We start from the raw sequence: 20,203 nt of genomic DNA, 5'->3' as shown, positions 1-20,203 counted from the left end.
GGGCTGGAGGTGGGAGAGAGGGTATGAGGCACATAATTGCTTCCAGGAACAATAAAGAAAGGGCAAAAGAGAAATGAGTTAATTAAAATTAGCTCTGAATGTTTGGTTTCTTTCTCCCTCTTCTTTGGGATGTCAAGGATCAGAGCTGGCATTTGCCTCTTACCTTCCCCCTAGTCTTTGGAGCAAAGCTGTTTTCTTTGTGAGAACTTGGGCCTCAGTTGACTCCTCTGGAAAGCGAGATGAGTGAAAAAGATGGTCTCCAAAGACAAACCACTTAGCCCCCCTTTTTTAAGTTTATTTTTTTTAATTTATTTGGAGAGAGAGAGAGAGTGTGTGTGGGGGGGGGGGTGGGGGGCGGGGAGGGAAGAGGCCAAGAGAAAAGGAGGGACAGAATCCCAAGCAGGCTCTGAGCTATCAGGGCAGAGCCCAAGGCGGAGCTTGATCCCATGAACTTCGAGATCATGACCTGAGCCAAAATCAAGAGTCAGACACTTAACCCACTGAGCCACCCAGGCGCCCCGCACTTAGCCCCTTTTAATTCTAGGAGTCAAGACTCCGTGACTTTTCAAGAACTATTAATAAAAGAACCGTCATCACTTCTCTTATCAAGCTCCATTACAGAATCCTTACCCTGTCTTTATATTCTTCGGGGTCAAGGGAAGGCTGTTCTGTGCTCTACCTTCTGGTGGGCAGTTAGCAGACACACTGCATTTAATCTCCCAGCATCCCTGGGGCTGGGAGCTGTGGGGAGACTTCCTCTTCCACCCTCTCAGGGCGGAGGTCAGCTGGTGAGCTCACCTGTCCACACTCCGGGAGCTAGACGCATGCAGGGCCCGGATGCAGGACGCACACCTACCTCTCCTGACTTCAGCACCGACGGCCTTTCCCAGCGGCCGTGCCTCTGACTTGCTGCACGGGGAGGAAGAAAGATCCCCAAGGACCTCTGGGCAGTGCGGACACACGGCACGGAGAGGTCACACGGCTGCAGGGAGTTGCCCTCGGTCGTGTGGGAGGCACTCGCCAGCTACCCTTCTCTGGCTAGGTTGCTGTTGGACCAGATCAGGGATCCTTTCATTGTGCGTTCTGCATTATCTTTTAAATACAGCAGTCAGACTTCTCAGAACCTTCCATTCCCGGATGGCATCCCAGGACAGTTCTCTGTACTTTATCCACTTCGCGCTTCCATTGCCCGGGCCTCACTGTTGGAAAGGACCGTAGCCTGAACCCCTCCCCGCCTCGCCCCCCACCTTGGGCGCTGGGGGCACAGAGTTGAGGAGCCTCAGCCAAAGGAAGGTGGGGCCGGACTCTGTTATAAAACCAGAAACAGCTGGAAAACCTTATCGACAAGGTTTAGTTAGTATAAAAACCTACTTAGGGATGCAGCCTGCCCTTTGACCTTGGAAAATCCCCCCACAAAGCGTGACAGCGTAAACCCACTCGCATGACCAGCTTCTAAGGCGTGGAAGTGTGATGCCACCGGTGGGGAGTGTCACCATCCGCTGTACCCTGACCCCAACGACGGCAGAAGTTACCAGAGCCACCACCGCCACCGTGGCGGATCAGATTTTGCTCCGCATTTTCTAGCCGCCATGTCCCAGGTTGCTCCAGAGGTGAGATAAATTCACTTGTCCAAGGCTTGATCTGGGCTTCAAACCAGGTCTGCCAGATCCCAAAAGCTGTGCTCTCACCCTCCGTGAAACGCTGTCTTGCTTTCCTGCCCTCTGGTTCTCAGAAAAGTGATTTTTGAAAGCCATCAAAGTAAACTTCTGGGGGAAACTTTAATACAAGGGACAGGGAGGTCCAGAAGGCTCTCTGGGACGTCAGGAGGCAATGTTTGGGAGCCCGTGTCTGGGGATCTAGCAGGGGCGAATCATCCAGGAGAGAGAGGCAGTTAAGGTGTGCTCAGGTCTCAGTACCACCCTTAGGTGGCCTGTGTGGTCACAAGAGCCAGAGTGAGTCATGTGGAGTGTTTTCCACCCTTTCACGGTATTATTTTAAAGAACTGTTAAATGCTGTAAGGGGAGGGGGGACCGAGAAACAAGAAACACCAACTGTGCTTATAGTAGCCCGGTGTTGCAAAAAATTCACACACATTTGCTAATACGTGTACAAAAATATGAAAGGAGATGATTTCCAAGATGCTTCCAAGAGCTCTCTCTGGGTGGTGATTTTCTCAGGTAAATGTTATCGATTTCTTATTTACACCTTTCTAAAAACTCCAGGCGTTTCCCCCATGGGCATGGATTGCTTTTATAATCAGAAGCGGAGCTGGGAAAGAATAAGGAATCTCTGAAAGGGTTTTCAAGGCAGGCAAGCCTGAGTTCAGATTCCTGCTCCCAACCTACTGGCTGTGTGTCCTTTGCCAAGTTCCCGCACTTCTCTGAGCCTTGAGTTTTAAATCTATAACTTTGGGAGACAAATATATGCCCTGAAGGGTTGTTTTGAGGGTTAAATTACAGATCATATCTAAAGCAGAGATACATTTGGTAAATCAAACAGCTGAAGACTTACCAAAGCTAGATCCCTTGGTGGTATTGGGTGGCCAGCTAACTCACTGCAAGCTCGAGCGGGTCTCTTCTCCTCCTTGGCCTCAGCGTTCTCAAATACCGTGGGGAAAGCGTTGGGACAGACAATGGCTCATGGCCCTGTTGCCTCAATTGTCCGTCCACTGTGACGGGGACCTGGTACCCGCCCAGTTGACTTGGGGCTTGCTTGGTGCTGCCTGTGGTCTGATGCTGTGCACCAGGAACGAGAGCTGGAACAGGGGCTTAGCATTGGTTGGTTTCCCTGCCAAGGATCTCGCAGGATTTCCGGGGGCACCCCACCACATCCTGACCTCACTCGACAGGTGCACCTGTGCTGTGACCCACATTGTTCCCTGCTCTCCTCTCAGGGCAGGTGCAGCCACAGCCTGTCCTCCCTATCCCCCAACCCCACCTTGTTCTTCTTTCTTGCATGGCGGAGGAGGGCTGTGGTATGGCCGTGGCTCCTGGGACACTGGCCAGGACAGGCAGCCAGCTCAGAAAGGTGCTCGAGTGCTCCCTCTTCCTCCTCCTGCCTAACTCAAAACCAGAGCCTTTAAATGGCCACTTGGAGGAGACCTCGGGATCCTCTCATCCTGGATACTCCAAACCTGTTGGTTGAAGAGTTTCCCCAGGGGCGCCTGGGTGGCTCAGTCGGTTGGGCATCTGATTCTTGATTTCGTCGCAGGTCATGTTTTCACAGTTTGTGGGATAGAGCCCCTTGTCACGCTCTATGCTGTCAGCGTGGATTGGAATTCTCTCTCTGCCCCTTCCCTGCTCTCTCTCTCTCTCTGTGTGTGTCTCAAAATAAATAAACTTAAAAAAAAAAAGAGCTTCCCCAGAAGCTTAATATGTAAAAATAGATAAAAGCAAGCTGCTGGTTGGGGACTCAGGGTTCAGCACTCTTACCCCTCCACTCTCTTGATGGGACAACCGAATCTCAGGATATCGTAAAGCACCAATTGAAAAGTGGCAGTTCAGTGCCCTCATATCACAAAGAAAAGGCTCAGAGAGGGCAACAACTTGCTCAGAGTCACCTGGGAAGTTTGGACAGGGACCAGAACCCCCTGTCCAGCACTCTGTCCACCATTCTGCCTGACCCACGTGTCCCTGAGCCTGTGTTCTGGCTCCTTCTGCACTTGCGTGCCCAGAAAGGGATCCCCTGTATTCTCAGGCCAACAGAGAGCCTCAGCTCCACCCTAAGACTAGGATAACATGTTAGGATGTCATGGGAAGAAGCCAGATTCGGGGCCAGTTGGTGCTGAAGCAAGTTTCAGCCTCACCCGTATTACGTCACTAAGCCTCTTTCCATCGCTCGTTTTTATTTTAACAACCGACCTAACAGCCACATCTGCCTTGCTGGGTTTTCACAAATACGAATTCGAGAGAGGAGGTTTCACGGGCGGCACACATCCTGGGGTCTGTGTGGCTGGCCTCTGCCAACAGTAAATGCTTCACGAGCGAGGAAGTGTGGTCCGTGTGATGTGGGGTCCGGCATGGAGAGATAGGCAAAGAGCCAATCCCCACGTGGCTTTAGCATCGCATTGAATAAAAAGAAGAAATTCTCCCCACCATTTGTTTCTTTTCTCCATCAGCTTTTTAGACACAGAGGCCGCCAGTATACAGGACCGTTATAAATATATAAAACCCATTAGCTGACATCATAAACACTGACATCATAAACACTGAAAAAAGTCCGTCGTAAAGATAATTATTTTGGTATCAGATGACGCAGGTACACAATTACGCAGAACGGAGAAACAGTAAATATGGGTAGGCTTTTTCTTTTCCTTCCAAATACAGATACTTGGGAAATGCACGTTTCCGTAGAAGGAGGGGGGGTGGCTGCAGACTCGTGTACAGATGCCAAAGGTCGCCTGGACACGGGGGCCCAGGGAGGTGAAGCTGGCGACTCTCTTACTACACCACATTGCACAGCAGGACTCTGTTTTGCTTTTTATTCACACACACCAATCAACGGGGTGGCTCATAAACTTATCGAACAAGCTGGAAATTGGTATTTTGCTAACGACATCATTTGCATATGCTGAGCCACCTGTTCCAGGGCCTTCGCCCCTCGCTGTGGATCACTCGTCACAACACAGATGCGGGGGTCCTACCCTCAGGGGTTCTTGAACGTTTCCTCTAGTGGGGCGTGGGCACTGGTCTTTCTCCAGAAACCCCAGGATATTTGCATGTGCTTCTAGGGATGAGAAACACTGAGCTACTCTTTTTGTTTTGTTTTTTTAAAACCTCCTCAGGAATCCTGCATTGCCCTTTAAGTGGATTATAATTGTAACAGTTACTTGTGTGATTTTTCAACAATGACCCTAAGTGCTGTAAAGACAGTGGCCAGATCTGATTTTACCCGTGGCTGGAACACAGAAGCTACTCCATAAAACAGAACAGAATAGGTGGAGAGTAGAGGGACAGTGTGCCCAGGAGAGAGAGAGAGAGAGAGAGAATTAGTGGTGTGGTAGTAAATGTTTAACAATCAGTGATGGGCAGAGGGAGGACGATTCTGATCTGTAAGGGTTGCTCACCTCTGGGGTGTAAATATTCCCACCATGGCTGATTTCCGGCTTGCAAGGTGACCTCCCCGGACGCGGAGTTAGGAAGAGGTGCGCACAGTGGGCCCTCACAAGCCAGGATGCACCGGCTCCAGGCACCGGTGGAAGGAATCGACTTTCTCCCAACAATCACCCGTATCCGGAACAGCTACCCAAAGACATCTCCGTTGCTTTCAAAGAAGAGACACTGATCTCGATGATGACCACCCGCTACATGGAGGGTCTGAATCCAGTGTTTGAAGTACAGTGACTCATCTGATACCCCAAAGAGCCCACCATACGTCGTACAGATGAGGAAACAGAGTCTCAGAGAGGTTGAGTAAGGTGCTCAGGGGCACACAGCTCATTCAGTGGCCGGGCCAGCTTTCAAACCCTGATTCTTTTTTTTTTTTTTTTCCCAATGTTTACTTATTTTTGAGAGAGACAGAGTGTGAGCAGGGGAAGGGGCAGAGAGAGAGGGAGACACAGAGTCCGAAGCAGGTTCCAGGCTCCGAGCCGTCAGCACAGAGCCCGACGCGGGGCTCGAACCCACGGACCGCGAGATCGTGACCTGAGGCGAAGTCGGACGCCCAACCGACTGAGCCCCCCAGGCGCCCCAAACCCTGATTCTTTTTACTACCAACACTGATTCCTTCCACCACCCTCGTCCCAGCACTATACACTTTTAAATCAGCTAACAAACACCCTAAGAGCTAGGATTGCCGGGAGACCAGAGAAGGCACACAGGTCTGGGAGTCGGCACGTCCCCTGCCTGTGTCCTTCAAGGCCCCTTGCTTCCGACCATCGCGAAGCCACTGCTGCTCCCGGAAGAGCCGGCTGTCGGGCCCTTCCCTCACACCTCTGCCCCTCTGCTCCGAGCCCTGAGGTACCGAGGGGAACTTGGCGACTTTGCGTTAGAATCGTTTGGACGGGTGGGGTGACTCCGGCACGGGCAGAGGGAACATTAACCCATTTCTCCTCCCTAGTGTTTCCTCATGTTTACTTCCCGTACGTTATGGCTTTGGAACCCACAACGGGCCCGCTAACCTCTCGGAGACGTGGGGTGAACCACCTTCCTTCTTCGGGTATCGGCTTGCTCCCCTGTAAATAGCAGGTAGACCAGAGGGAGGGCTCCGTGTTCCTCACAGATCCGTGCCGTCTCCCCATGGGCTGAGCGTATGGCAACCGGAGAAAATCCGGAGCCTACCGTGTGCCGAGGAAGGGTTTTACACGTACCCACCGGACCCCCACGACCGGTCTACGTAGGACGCATCACCGTCACGCCGCGCTTCGTAGAACTAGGGAAACTGAAGCCCGAGCATTTCTAGAAGCTGTCAGAGGTCCGTTTGTAAGGGGTGGAGGTAGGATTTGAATCCAGGCGTCTGGCTCCCGAGCAGGGCTCTTAGCTGTGTGCTCGGAGGCATGAGGGAATGGACGGAGGGTCGTATAAAGCTGAAAGCATCCTTTTTTTGTGAGGAGGTGGTGATGCTATTACCTTTTGACGTGCGGGAGGCACATATGTAATAGGTATTCTGTAGGTGGACCCATAGGTGTGTTGATAGAGCCGACCCCAAGAATTGGGTCCTGATGCTCTGGGTGCTTGGAGTTTGCATTCAGAGGGTGTTAAGTCCTAAGCGATTGTCCCCGTGACTCGGAGACCTTGGCTGGGGGCGGGGGAGGAGTGGGAAAGCTGACAGGTCCATACATTGGGAATAGGCACGGCCACCGCCCAGGGTAATGTGAGCATTCATCCGAACCACCGGTCTACCTGCACTCTTTGTCCTGGGCTCTGTTCCCTTCGCGGCACACACACCATTCCCTATTTGTTTCTTTAAGTGTGTGTTAGCCACCCCTGCCTCAGGCTGTGAACTTCCTGAGAGCACGACCCACGTCTAGTATATTCCTCGATGAAAAAACCTTTACCTACCAGGTGCCTGGCACAGAGTAAGCGCTTGCTCCATTTGGGTGAGTGACCGAAAGTATTGTCTGTAAAGTGCCTGGCAAGGTACAGGTGGGAGGGGCTGTACTTTTCCCACTTTCTTCTAACGCTCTTTGGGTCTCTCCGCCTCCCTCCCCGCCCCCCCAGCCGCACCCCAAGCCCTCCAGCCACGGACCCTGCTGCCTGGAGGGCGCCAGGGAGGAAAAATATGACTTTGCAAAGCTGTTTGACAAGTTTCTGTCTGTAGCTCAGTTACCATAATGAAATAAGCCCCCTCCCTTGGCGGTTCTCAGATGGGAGGAAGTGGTTGGACCCAGTACTTACTTCTTCGGACGCCTGGGGAGGTGAGAGGGAGGAAGTCGGTCACATGGTGTGGCCTCGATGCATATTTATTAAGGGGAGGGAGGGCTGGAGGGATGGCTAGAGGTACACCCAGGGCCCACCCTCAGCCCGCTGGTCTTGCCTGACTTGCCGGAAAGCCTTAATGAGAATTTTCAGCTCTTAGCCTCTCTCGGAGCCGGGGGAAATAAGTTCTTCCCGAATGTCAAATGAAAACTTAAAAAACCAGCAGCATCATTAATGCAGGAAACTGATTAGGGTTCACCGCAGTGGATGCTTCCTAAGTCTTTAAAAAAGGCACCCTCCCCTCGGAAATACGCTGCCAGCTCTCAAAACTCAAGAGTGGTGAAGTTGGTTTTTTTTTTTTTTTTTTCCTTTCTGTTTTAGAGAAATGATTTCAGTTTGCTGCAATTCAAACCTACCCGTGTCTGTTTCAGTTAATCACCTGGAGAAAGATGCAGAAATCAGCATTCAGAGAAATCAAGGAATATCCTGCTCGGCTGCTCCTACTTAGTCCTTAGAGGGCCTATAATTTAGACTTCTTACAAACACGCAGGGCTTCTTTTTATGAGGAGGAAAGTAAGACTCAGAGAGGCAAAGTGACTGGTTCGGAGTCACACAGCTCATGGGCAGCTGACCCGGAATGTTGACGTAGGTACGGCTGATTCAGTCAGCGGTCTTCCATGGAACCCTTTCCTGCCCTGAGTCTAGATCTGTTTAAAGCACAGAAGTCGAAATAGATTTCTAGTCTGTTAAGTAGGTTTTTAATATTGTTCTCGTTGTACTTCCAGAACACCTTAAGCACGCTTGAATAGCATTCTCCTAACTAGAGAAAGTCATTTGCAAAGCATTTTGCCAGAACTTTGATGAGGGCTTAGCTGCCCAGGTTTGAAAGCGCCATCGCCCGCCTTATAGGTTTGCAGCTCAGCGTCTCATAGCAAACCACAGAATGCCAATTTGCAGACTCTGGGATACATATCTCTTAAAACAAAGAACACCTGCCATAGTACACACTTTGGTCCTTCATACACCTGGTGTAGCTGAGACCCTCTTCTTCCCCACCTCAGCCCTTGGAGCCCTTACAGCCTCTTGCCAGCTGTGTGACTTGTACGAATTACTCAACCTCTCTGAGCCTTGTCTCATTTGTGAAAAGCAAGTGATAATCATAATCTTGCGGGATTGTTCTGAGGACAGAACAATAGCTTTTCATGCAGTGCCCCTCCCCGGCCACTCAGTACGGTGGACGCCATTCCTTCGCCCCCACACGCATGGTCCCGATGTAGGATCTGAGGCCAAAGCCTCAGGTCATCTGGCATTAGGCTCTCTGGATGTGTTGGCGCCTAAAAGAATACGGAATGTGCCGCTTTCCTCAGGGAATTCTAGCGCTCCAAAATCTAATTCTCACATTCTGTGTTTTTAGATGTTATATACCTCACATAATTGTTTTTCCTTAATCACACCCCTGCCCCCATACACACGCCACCTACTCTGATTGTTATGGGTTATCATTGGCATCTTCCCAAAGATCCACGCACCCAAGCCCTTAGAAGCACCTTGGTGAACAGTCAGCCTACCTGGGCCCCGTCATCTTTGCATGTCATGACTCCACGTCGTTTGCATTTATTGAAAACCTACTCTGCGTCTCAAACTGGCCTGGGCACTTTGCATATGTTAGCTCATTTAACATGCCCCATACCTGTTGTATTGGGTACCATTATTCCCACTTTACAGCGGAGAAAACGAAGGCCTGGAGAGGTTTAAGGTCATACAGCTCGAAGACTGATGGCAAGCATCAGTTGCCCTTAGTAAGAAGCCTGCTATGTGTCAGGCTGCTGGCCCTTAGCCAGAAAATGCCCTCCGGCAGGAGTGTCCCCGGCCCGAGATCCCCAGCCCCTCTTGCCGTCTGTAATTCTATATCACATGCCCACCAAACGGCTGCCAGGTGCCGGGCACTGTGTTAGGTGTCGGCCTCACTCTCCCTGTTTCCGCAGAGCACTCTTGTGTCTCCAGAAAGTCAGCGCCCCACCAGTTGTGCGTCTGAGGAGTCTGAGGTTTCTCCCCGCCCAGCCCCTGCCCTGTCCCCTAAGATACCTTCAGAAGCTGGGCATGGTCTCCCCTGGGAGCAGCTACGGAGCGACTGCCAGGAGCACCGTCACCGCCTCTCCATCAGCTGCCGCTGCTCCCACAGAGCGAGCAGGTGGCCAGGCCTCCGCGGGTGTAGAGAAGTCCAAGCTATCAAGAACAGTGGTTGCTAAAGCAGCCACACACTTCCTCTGCTAGAAATGAGGAAGGCGTGGGACTTGCAGAAGGTCAGGTTCCTGTTTTCAGTAACCTCTCTGAGCAGGCTTCTCTCTGTAAGGATAGGGAAGACAGTGGCATCATTATTATTATTATTATTATCATCATCATCAACATCATCATCACCATCATTTCAAAGCACTTGGGAACATATATGCAGCTCGATTCTAGGGCCTGGGCCGTGCTCAGGCTTTCCGAGGCTGGCACCTTTTTCTCTAATTAAAAGGCAGAGGAGGCTGAGAGGCTGTTCTCACACATCCCTGGAGCCCACTGGGTCCGAGGAGGCTGGGGCTCAGGCCTGCAGCTTCTCCTTTCCTGGTTTCCCAGCTTCCCAGTGATTGCTGCTTCTTTTCTGTCCCTGCAAATGGGCCCTGGACCAGAGCTTCTGTTTAATTGGCAGACTTTTGAAATAGTAGCCACCAATGCCTACTCCAGAAAGTAACTACCCGTCAGCCTTCCGGGGCAAGACACGCAGCCCCTTTGCTGTGCCATGACCAGAAGCAGTGAGAAAGGCAATGCAATGTAGTTAGCTTCCCACCCCCCCCCCCCCCCCGCGCGGCACCCCCCCCCCCAGGTTCTAGATTAAAATTGACTAAGAAAACACGGTGACTGAGCACAGTATGTGAGGCTTGGCTGGGTCCTGGATCGAGGGAAAAGACCTCGAAAGAACATTCTTGGGACGGAGGTGGCGGGGGAGGGAGGGTATTCACATAGACACTGCATTGTAGATAATATTGTGTCAGTGTTCATTTCCTTGGGTTTGATAGTGATGTGGTTATGTGAGAAAAACGTGCTGGTTCTTGGGAGATACTACTCCCTGCTGTATTTGGAGGTCAAGTGTCATAATGGCTGCAACTTTCAAGTGGTTCGCTAAAAGAAAAAGAAAAAGAAAATACAAAAGCAGATAAATATAAAGAAAGAAGAAAACGAGAGAGGCCGAAAGCAAACGTGGAAAAATGTTAGCGTTTGCTGGATCCGGGTGATGGGCATATGTGCCTATTTCAACTTTCTGATGGGTTAAAATTCAAATAATAATCATGATGATGATGATGATGATATATAGCTCCCTATTCATAGTATGTGAGTCTTAAGTGGGAAAACTCAGTCACATGGGGGCTAAGGACTTAGTGGCAGGACTTCCCTACTGGAGCTGGGAACACCAGATGACTGTACTGGGGCGACCCTCTGAGAGCCCCAGCCGACCCCCCCACCACGCTTCACAGAGACGCCAGAGCTGAGTGTCCAGTGACTTTCCCAGAATCACACGGCTGGTCCCCAAGCAGAGCCAGGGGCCAGTGTCCAGGGCTGTTGATGAGCCGCCCCAACCCAGCCCTCATTTAGAAACCTCGCTCCGTGTAGTTGTCAGAGCTCTCGAGAACATCAGGGCCGTTTCTAAATGAAAAAGGAACTTCCCACTAGATAGTTGCTTCCTTAGGCAAGTTGTGAAAATACCCACTGTCCACAGGGAACCCCAGGAAGGCACAAAGGAAATGGTGAGAAAGATTGAGAAGGGGAAGCACAGGCAGGCAGAAACATGCCTAAGTGGAGATATCCCCCCCACCAGCTTCACACAGAGGATTAGAAGAGGCTTGGACCGATTGTCAGAAGGCATGAGCTTTGTGGCAACCTAAAAAAAAAATTACCAAGCATTTCCTGTGAAGGCGACACTGAGTGCATTCCCTCCTTCAGTCATTTATTCAATAAAATTTTACCGGGCCTGTTCCAGGCTCTGGAATTCAGGCAGGTGCGAAACCCGACAGAACCCTCGCGGAGTTTACCTTCTCTGGGGGAGCCATGTGATAAAGACCCGAATACACCAACCATCAGTGGTGGGGACTGCCGAGAAAATGGAGCGGCCGGTGTGACAGAGGGGCCGGGGTGCGTCACTTCCCACAGGTGGTCAATGTCCGTGGTCCGCCATTAGCTGAGACCCACAGGAGGAGAGAGGGCCAGCCCGGGGCAAGGCCAGCCGTGAGCAGCACGAGGAGCCACTGGCTTGGACAGACTCTGGAGGGTTCGGGGAAGCTCCAAGCCTGATGGCAGAGGCAGGCGACAGACAGACGGCGGACCACAGAGGGGTCTCCACGAAAGCACACAGACCACGGACGGGAGGAGCCCCTGCAGGAGGAGAGCCTCAGAATTTGGAGCCCCTGGGTTGTGGCCGGGGTCACAGTATCGGCTCTGCCTGTTCCCAGTGGGTAACTGGGTGACAGGGGCAGGGAGGGTGCGCCCCTCACTTCCCCCAGCTTTGGTGGTTCGTTATCTCCCTTTCCCTCCTGCGGTAACTGCCAGGAAACAAAGGCGGTTTGAGAACATGTCCCTAAAACTGCCACTGTGCTGCGTGGAAGCCGAACCGTGGCTCTCGCAGCAGGTGTGGAGGAGGGGGAGCCCGGGGCCGGCGTCAGCGAGAGCAGGGGTGAAACCAGGGCAGCCGTGCACCCGTGTGTGATCCGGGCTAGCGACCCCGACTTGAGGCTCCTGTTTCCACTTTCCAGGAGGGTTCTCCGTCTCGGCATTATGGACGTTCCGGCCAGACCCGTCCTCTGCCGGGTGTGTTAGCGGAGGGGAGAGGGCTTCCCTGGGTGCTGTAGGATGTCTAGCAGCATCCTGGCCTCCACTTACCCGATGCCGGCGGCACTGACCCTGCCAAAACGTGCCAGGCATCGTCAGGCGGTGCCCTGGGGAACAGGCACCACGGGATCACAGCTGTCCCACGGAGGTACTGGGAGCGTTCAGGAAGTCAACCTGCGTGCCGTTCTCTCATGGATCACAAGCCTGCCCGGCGGTCAGCGGTCGGTTCACATAGACCCAGTCCCGCGGCCGGCCACCCACGATCCCTGTCACGCATGGTGGAACGGTGGAATGCCACAGGGCCCCCTGTGGGGTGGCTTCTACCTGCCCTCCTTCTCCGCCATAATACAGGTGACCTGAGAGGCAGAGCAGGCGTGCGTCCGGGTCCGGGGTCCCCGGAGGCACCCCGCAGCGGTGCGCGATGCGTGGGCCGCATCCGTAGAGAGGGGCTGGTTTGGTAGAGGGAGCAGGCAGGGCGGGGGGGTTACAAGACAGGCACCGTGTCGTGTGGCAGGTTCGGCAAGGCTGTCCCTTCAGGGAGCTCACCGCCAACACCCTCATCCCCGTTTCTCCAGGCCCAGCACCACACGGGGTGCGTACCGGATACTTGCGGAATTGCCGAGTTCAGCCAACTTCTTGCGATTGCAAGGTCCTTATGCGTAAAACCCGCAGTGGGACCACAGACAGGGAGGGGAGCCTCGGACGCAGCGTGAGTGAGGCTCCACCCCTCCCTGCACTCAAGGAATTCAGGGGCTAGCAGAAGAAGCAGACACACCGTCAAAACCCCGTGGGGGCAAAAGAAAGATGCCGACAGGGAGGGAGCCAGGAGAGGCCTGGACTCCTGGTTCCGTGTGGGAACCTGGCAGCCAGGCGTGGCAGGACCAGATGGGCTTCTACCCCAGCAGCCTGGTTTGGTGTTCAAGGTCACTGATGTTCCGTGTCAGCACAAGAAGCAAAGCCATAAAAACACTGGGCAGGAGATGCCTCCACCCAGGACCTCAAGTATAAGTATAGGGTCAGCCCCAGCCAAGTGACAGTATGACAGGAGGCCACACGTTAGGGCTCAGAGAGACTCTCAGGTCCATCTGTGTAGAAAGCACCTGACTCCTGGAGGGGTTTGCCAGTTAATTAGCTATTAGGCCGCAGGCCAATGGCCCCAGGCAGATCAGCAAGATGTCCTCATGGGTTGAGGATTGCTCGGTGAAGTGTGGGGCTGCAGTCACCGCCTCACTGAAATGCAACGTTCCACATGTTAACAACTAGCTTTACCCTCTTAACATTGTCCGGAGCCAGGTGTTAACGTTCCCCACTTGGGGAGGGCTGGCAGGCCCTTCAGATTGCAGAGGGCCTCTAGGTTCTAGAAAGTTAAGCCGGCTGAGCAACGCGTGGCCGTGGCCAGAGCGCGATGGGAAAGCCCCACGGTTGACAGCTTCGTCCAGCATGATCAGTTTCCTGGTTCTACTCAAAACTGTGTTCCCTTCTTTCCCCATCAGTGTTGGAAAGGCTAGAAGATGAGAAAGGAGACCTCAGGAACTCATAAGCTCCCTCTTAGTGGAGACGGTCAAGTGTAGGCTGGCCCACTTAGTAGGGAAGTTACACGAGCATATTCCCAATGGAAGGTGTTGTGCTGGACGCCATGAAACTGTAGAAGGGATTCTCGTATTTAAAAGGGTGAAACCAGATGAACTTCAAGATCCCATGCAAACTAGAACTTCTCTGAGAGCCAAGTTTATGCCCCTTCTGTAGCTGGATAAGCAACTCAGTCAGTCAGTCATTCAGCAAATATTTGTCGAGCACCTTCTGTGTGTTAGGCACTGCTCTAGGAGCTGAGTTAGAGATGTAAACAGTTGATGGCATAAAAATCACCCAAGGGAAAGGGGACAGTAAGGGGAACTCGCACCTTGGGAGAGAACTTTGAAATGAGCCCAGAATGACACCAACATGAAGATCAGGAGGAAGGACAGTTGGGGGAAGCACCGGGCAGGGAGTGTGTGCGGCGTTCAAGGAGCAGGAAGAAGAGAAAGGGAATTAACATGGGGGGGGGGGGTGGTTAGCGGGAAAGAGACTCGGATCTTGTTTATGGCGCCTGTTTATTCTTCCTGAGTGGTCTGTATGCCCAGACTTCGCTGGAAGAGACCACGGTTCCTAGGGTTTAACTTACTTGCCCTACAGCCCCCAGCTGATGAGGGACACCACCCAGGTCCAGCTCGACAGGCTATGGAGGTGAGCTCACTGTCACTATTCTGTTGGCCTTGCAGAGGGGCTTCCCGCTCCCCTCCCCCAGCCCCCGGCTTCCCTCACACTGTTCCAGCCCTGTGTCCTCCTCAAGCACCTGCTGAAGATTCCTGCTTCCCACAGGACCAACGTCATCCCTTTTCCTGGCACTCAGTGCTCCTCGCCGTTTGTTCTCTACCCTCCCTCCCATGGCAGCGTCACCGTTCAAGGCCTCCACGCCCCCTCCACTGTAAGAACCTGACGTTCCCATCTACGCTTCAGACAGGCCTCCCGCCTCTTCACCGAGTACTTGGCCACTGCCCTTCCCCACCCTGTGTGGGATGCACCCCCCCCGCCCCTGAAAGACCCATCCCAGAGCTCACCTTGTTCATACATATTTCCAGACCCCCCCCGCCCCCAACCAAAGGTAATTGCTCCCTCCTCAGAACACCCCTTGGAGTTGTACCTGCTCACGGGAATAGGGACACGTGAATATGGGAGTCACGAGCAAGAGAAGGGGGTTCGAGATATTTGAGAGCCGTGTGCCCGCGCACAGGTATTACTAATCCCACTGCCTTCCTAGGTCTCAGGGTCCGCAGGAAAATGTGTACAGACTACCTAGCACGGCACGAGGCACACATACGAATGTCTCCCTTTCCCTTAAAGTGGAGCCTATGCTTGGGAAGGCAGGTGCATGTGTAACACGTGACCTTGGCCCGCCCCCAGAGCGATGACCCATAATTATCCTCTCATTAAATGAATAAATGAAGGCTATGCACCTGCCTTCTGAACAAAAGCACCTAATTGTGAATATTGGGTCTTCACCTCCGGGGAAGACGGTAAGCCAACCATGGACATCATCTGGGAGAGATCAGACCCTATTGTTTCTCCAGAGATGGCAGTTGCTTTTATTTCTGGAACCATCTCCAAAGCTGGAGAAGTGGTCCATGTCGATGGGCTGAATTCTACAGATGGAGTGAGGCCTGCGTGGCCTCGGAGTCTGTGTGTTTCCCAGAGAGGCCTCTTGACTTGACAGCCTTCTTAGGAAAGAGAAAAGTGAAAGCTTTGTTCTCACCGTGCTTCTCTGCTGGGACGAGTTGCACAAACGTGTTGATTCACTAAAGTTGTTCTCTTTGGTCATTGCTCAACCTAGCCCTCCAGTCCCGCCTCGGGGGAGATGGCACCACTTCCCAGCTCTGTGGAGGGTTGATAAAGAGGCCAGCACATTGCTCAGAGCTCAGGAAGTTCAGTCTTTGAAGCTTGGCCTTCTTTACAAAGTTCCTCTAGGTGCACCGATGTGCAAACCCTTTTATTTCCTAGATCTAACTCGGTCACTCGCTTATTTAGATGAGTAATATATTAAATGAATGTTAACCTCGGGTCAGCCATGAGGCTAAGCTCTAGGGGGACAAGGGTGATGGTGACATATGTCCTGCCATCCAGTAGCTCAGCGTGAGTCAAATAGGGGCTGGGAATGAACCACGATGCCAGGGCAGCGTGATGGCGATGACAGAGATGAGGGAACCCAGCGGGAATGGCTGGGGTTTGCAGGCAAGCCAAAGGCTTGACAGAAGGGTGACTTTCAGCTAAACCTTGAACATGAGAGTTGTCCATCAAAACTAGACATTTGGTGGTACAGCCGGGATGTTCATTTTGTGCCTTCTCTCTCTCTCTCTCTTTTTTTTCACTATGAGATGACTTCAGTTACATCTTTTTTGGAGTTGGAAGCGACTTCCATATCTTTCGCTCATCTGTCATACTGCCTCCTGTGACCTCCTTGCAGCTGGGACAGGCTGACAAATGGCTTCTCCTCAGATCAGCTCGGTCTCAGTCCTGTTTTGTCCCAGCCTTCCATAACCGCACCCCCCCCCATCATCCTTAAGGAGCATTGTGTGGACTCCTCATCTGGTCCTGCCCCAACTTGCCTTCCCAGCTACCTGCCTCTTTCTCTAGTCGCCTGGACAGGCTCTGCCGGGTTTTGCCTCTGAGTTTACGCCTCTGAGTTTACTCCTGTTCCACTGACCTAGAATGGCTTTCCCCTCACTTTAGGATCTGCCAGAATCAGCGATGAGTCTCCTGTTGGGGCCCCAGCCAACGCTTTGATCCTTTTATCTTACTGAGTCAGAGGCTGGTCAAAGGGCCTGTGTTCCCTTCACTCCCTGCAAAAGGTGGGGCCAGGCCACGTCTCCCCTGCTCTTGTCCTCTGCCCAGAAGTGGGATTCTTTGATTATACAAATGGTCGGGGCCCCAGACTGGCTCATGCCATTTGGCATTGGCGGGGAAGAGGGATGACGACATCTTTGGTACTGTTTGCCTGTAGCTGAGCCTCGACCGGTAGCTATCCCAGAGGCAAGAAGTTTGCCGATCGTTATTGTTCCTAGGAGCAGAGCAGACACTGTGGGTCTATGGTGACGTCCCAGCTGGACTCTCTTGTCCTCAGCCCACTTAGAAAAGGGCCTCTTCCCGTTTTCTAGTATGATCATCTCCAAACTTTCGGTCGTGCACCCAGACAGTAAGAGTTTTGAGTAAGCACCCCCATATATGCCCATTTAGTCATGAATTATATATGCAGATGACGCTGCTAATATACACGTTATAAACAGAAAAATATGTGCGAAGTGTAAGACTAGTTAAATAATATATTCTGGAATTTTCTTTTGGTGCCCCAGCGGACTGGCTTGTGCACTTCCTTTGGGAGACCAGGACTCTAACAGAAACATAAAGGAGACAGGCATCGTTTCTGAGCAAAGAGAGATCTTAACAAGGAATTTTGAAAGGCCACATGTTATCTTTGCCCGTGCAAATATACAGTCTGGCTTCTGGGAGGGGCACCGAGGTCCTTGTGAGCTCTGCTTAAGAACAAAGGCCCGTGGGAGTCTTCCCATGAGAGGGAAGAGTCGGTCGTGCTGCTGCTGGGTGGAGTCAGGCCCCAGGAAGAGAAGTTTTTCAAGGGTCTCTCCTAGAACACCCTCATTTTCCCACCTCCGTGCTGGTCTGACTTTCAAACACTATAGGTTCCATGAAGGCAGGGAGCCACCTGTCTTGTCAGTGATCAGCACCTGGGACTAGCATCTTCCATAGCCAGAGCAACCTTTACCTATTACTAGAAGGAAGTAAGGGGAGAGGGGAGGGAAAACCGGAGGGAAGGACAGAGGGAGCAGGTGTAACATAAAAATAATTTTAAAAAACCCCTCCCCTCCCTTACAACTTCCTTAAGGCCTTAATCACTCCGATTCCCGGCAGCATCTGCCGTACAAAGGGGGCCAGGCGTGGAATTATCCTGATAATAGACTCACAGCATCCGAGCCGTCTGCGTCCCCAGGGAACACCCGAAATAGCTGGCCGGACATTCAGTGATAAGGCCTCTGCGATTAGCCTCCCCTCGCGAACCGAGTGAGGCCCCTTCACTGCCCTGCCCTGGCAGTTTCATCTCCAAAAACATAACAGTAACGAAACTGGCCCAGCCGCCTCTGAATGTGCCTTACTAGCCCCCCAGTGAGGTTAAGATCCGTGACAGAATGATGATGGCTTCCCCTAGCGTCCCCTCCAACGCTCTCATCCTGTGACGCCTTAACGCCTCTGTGCGATGCGCTTTTGTACTCACGACAAGATCCTGCTGCCGTCATCTAAAGCCGAGCAAGCTCGGAGCCGGCCGTGATGTAATTTACGGCGGTGTCATCCATTCATCGGCGCCTGGACGCGTGTGAAATTGTTAGCCGGCATCTACTTCATTGTCCGCTGAGCCACGACTAATTACATGCAGCGGCGTGCGTTGGATGAGGAGGACAGGGAGGGACAGGCGAGCTCGGTGGCTTAAAATATCCTTGGCCGAAGCGAAATTCAACCCCGGAAGGCTTCTTTCGACTGGAGAATATTTCCCTAGTTTTCACTTTAGTTGGAGTAGCAATACCATTATAAATAACAACTACACTCCGGATAGTGCTTTAGCTCACTTCATTTTGGAAGAACTCTTTTGAAATGTCAATTATGAGCCTAATGATTCTTTTTTTTTTTTAAGTTTATGTATTTTGAGAGAGAGTGAGTGGGGGAGGGGAAGAGACAGAGGGGGAGAGAGAGAATCCCAAGCAGGCTCCACGCGGCCAGCACAGAGCCTGATGCGGGGCTCGAACCCACAAAACCACGACAGCATGACCTGAGCCAAAACCAAGAGTCGGTCGCTTAACCGACTGAGCCACCCGGGAGCCCCAGTGATTGCTTCTACTTATAAGAAACCTAACGTGTATAACACTTCACATGTTGTCTCATGAATTCACCCCAACAAACGAATGAGGTGAATCCTCTCCTTGCCCTCATTTTGCATGAAGGAAACTGAGGCCCGGGGAACTTAAATCACTTTTCTAAAGACACACAGCGGTAAGAAGGATTGCTGGACTTGACCTTGGACTCGCGGACCCCATGGCCCGTGCTCTGGATGTTACACCTTGAGACCCAATATGCCCATTTTACAGATGGGGAAACCAAGACCCAGAGAGTAAGGCCACTTGCCAAGTTGTCAGTGCAAGATTCGATACGATTTCTCCAATCCCAATGCCCATGTTCTGTGCAGTTTTCCTATAGCTCTAATAATTTCTATCTGTTTCCACCTGACACACCAGAAGGGGATGATGTTGGAAATAATGTGAAATGGGCTCCAGGAGCTCAGCAGGAGCAGGAACTCAGAGGCTTTGCCTCTTCAGCTCATAGAGGTGCATCAACACCTTAGTCAGAGTCCCCTGGGAGTGCCTGCCTGGGAAGGCTTGGGGAGTAGGTCTCCTGGAATTGAGGGCCCAGGGGCTGTCAGGGCCACCCTGTGTTCAGGGTGGGGGCTGGGCTCACATCTCACACCCCGCTGGGGCTAATACAAGGCAAAGAAGTAGCCACCACAGTGGGAAAGGCTGAGCCCATCCAAACGCAGGAGGCCTCACAGGGCAGGGTTGGCGTGTGAGGCTCAGGCCTGAAGATACGGACACCAGGACAGGCCAGGCCCGAGGGTCTCAGTCTAGCTGGTCAAGCAGACACAGTTTCCCCTCAGGAACCCCAAAGAGCGTGTCCACCGTGACCTCTCCGGTGTGGATGTTGGGTGGGAGCCCCGGACAGCCCGCTTAACCTGCAGCCCATTCCCCCCACCGCTGTGGCCGGCTCAAGGATTCCAACCTGGAACCCGGTTCCAGCACCCTCTAGCTGAATCCCCGGGGGCTCCCTGACTCCTCCCTTTGCACATGGCACACGGGAAGGCCTTTCTAGGCCGGTGCCTGGCCTCCTGGTCTTGCTTTTTGTCCAGGTTCCCCTTCTGACAAACACCCCTCCGGGGAGGGGCGAGTACCAGGCCTGTCTCCTTTCTGCTCTTCTCCCACTCTCTGCTTCAATCACCGCTGATGCCATCCGGACAGCCCAGGTCACGCCCTTTGTGTACTGTCCTCTGAGGGGCCGCCCTGACCCCCTCGGGCCCAGGAGTCAACCACTTCCTCTCCTGCACTCTCAAGGTGTTCACCAGAACCTCAGACCGCACACACAGTGCACGTCTCTAGGGCAGGTGTCCTGAGCCCTTTGTCCTGGTCGGAAGCCGGCCGGTGGCATTTGCTGAAGGAAAGGAAGGGAGAAGAAAGTAAAGGAAGGGCGAAATGGAGAGAGGGAGGCAGTCCGGAGGGGACTGGGAGGAAAAGAGTCACTGGACATGACTTTCTCACTTCCAGAAGTCTTTGCTAGGTTGCACAATCTTCCGGACCCTCCTGTTTCTTGGGGTGGAATTCATACATCATGGCTGGCTGCAG

The 20,203-nt window shown here is 52.7% G+C and overlaps 2 protein-coding genes across 4 annotated transcripts in view; one reads left to right on the top strand and one right to left on the bottom strand.

Annotated features, from left to right (window-relative positions):
- Window positions 1-20,203, top strand: part of TG (thyroglobulin) — a 252,962-nt gene that overhangs the window by 181,484 nt on the left and 51,275 nt on the right. The window lies entirely within an intron of this gene.
- The window catches only part of SLA (Src like adaptor), an 88,964-nt gene that overhangs the window by 25,493 nt on the left and 43,268 nt on the right, over window positions 1-20,203 (bottom strand). The window contains exons 1-2 of one of the 3 annotated variants that reach the window (XM_030303531.1): window positions 11,426-11,835; window positions 9,441-9,701 (exon numbers count right to left, since the gene is read on the bottom strand). The gene's annotated coding sequence lies outside the window, so the exon portion shown is untranslated. Of the gene's footprint in view, window positions 1-9,440; window positions 9,702-9,854; window positions 10,082-11,425; window positions 11,836-20,203 lie in introns of those variants that run through there. The other 2 variants (XM_030303529.1, XM_030303532.2) reach the window with 2 other exon arrangements.

Source organism: Lynx canadensis, chromosome F2 (genome assembly GCF_007474595.2).
Source record: "Lynx canadensis isolate LIC74 chromosome F2, mLynCan4.pri.v2, whole genome shotgun sequence".
Lineage (NCBI taxonomy): Eukaryota > Metazoa > Chordata > Mammalia > Carnivora > Felidae > Lynx > Lynx canadensis.
Note: the sequence above shows the minus strand (reverse complement) of the source record. Positions and strands in the feature narration are given on the sequence as shown.